Source organism: Antennarius striatus, chromosome 5, assembly GCF_040054535.1.
Source record: "Antennarius striatus isolate MH-2024 chromosome 5, ASM4005453v1, whole genome shotgun sequence".
In the NCBI taxonomy this organism is placed as follows: Eukaryota; Metazoa; Chordata; class Actinopteri; order Lophiiformes; family Antennariidae; genus Antennarius; species Antennarius striatus.
The window spans coordinates 21,319,418-21,320,777 of NC_090780.1; positions in this window are offsets into that span (position 1 = coordinate 21,319,418).

Consider the following 1,360-nt stretch of genomic DNA (forward strand, 5'->3'; position numbering starts at 1 on the left):
GTTTAATAAAGGGATTTTAATTTTTTTGTCCCCATGCATCAGTCACTAAAGCCAGCCAGTGAAAAGCCAATAAAAGCATTTGTTTGGAACAAAAACAGAAAATTTAGAATCTTACATTTTGAAATGTTAAATATTGCATCAAAATAGTCAATATGCAAATCAATGTTTAATTGAAATGTAATAGAAAATAAGACAAAGATTACTTTTTTAATTTGATACTGACAGTTCAAGGAAGGAAAATTTAAAACTTCTACTATTGAATACAGAGCTAATGGGCTCCTAGGACATTCACAGGTTTTTAATGGGGTTTAGGTCAAATCCCATCCTTGAGTATTCCACAACCATCAGTGACACCGTCCTGGTCCCTATCCTGCCTGCAGATGTAATTTTCTACACAATTGTCTTGCTTTCCCATACAGGTGGGCATTTGGTTGATAAATGCATCAAAGGTATTGATATAAAAGTAAAACTGAGTATTGAGTCGAGGCTGTCCTACACATACGACCGATAATTCTCTTAAATTATTCTCTTGGTGTAGGCCCCATCCTCTGACTGGCTCAAGGACTTTCTGACAGGCAGGCCTCAGTCTGATAGAATAGGAGGAAGGACTTCATCCAACATCATCACCAAACAGGAAGTGTAGAGGGTGAGCACCTTTAAATATCTGGGGTGGTCACATCCATGAGGATTTCACCTGGTCACCATTCAGCTGGTGAAGAAAGCCCAACAGCAGATGCACTTCTTGAGTAGGTTTGTACTTTTTTTTAAAAAAAAAACATTTTTAAATCTTGATTTTTTAATTTTTTTTTTACTTTTACTTAGATACTTTTTCAAGAAAAGGCTGACTATAACACCAGGGACACCAGGCAGGGACCCCAGTCACCCCCAACACAGACTATTCACCTTCCACCTTTCAGGCCGGAGGTACAGGAGTCTGGGGTACAGGACATCCAGATTCAAGAAACCTTTCCCTATGCCATCAGGCTCCTTAAAAGTCGACAATCGTTTCATAAAAGTTCAACCTCTGGCAGTGTTTCACACTTTTATTCACCATCTGCTGCTATATCCATCATGCATATTGTGTAAACAACTGTCAATATATAGACATAGTATTTTGATAGCTTGTTTTGTATATGTTATTTTATACTGTATATACATTGCTCAAAAAAATTAGAGAAACACTTCTAAAACACATCAGATCAAAGCGGGGGGGGGGGGGTGATCTTGAATATCTTGATAATAAGTAGGTATGTATTAGTAACAAAATGATGCCACATAATTTAATATAAATGAAAACGATCACCCGATGGGGGGGGGGGGGGTCAAAGACACCCCAAAAATGAAAGTGAAAAAATGATGT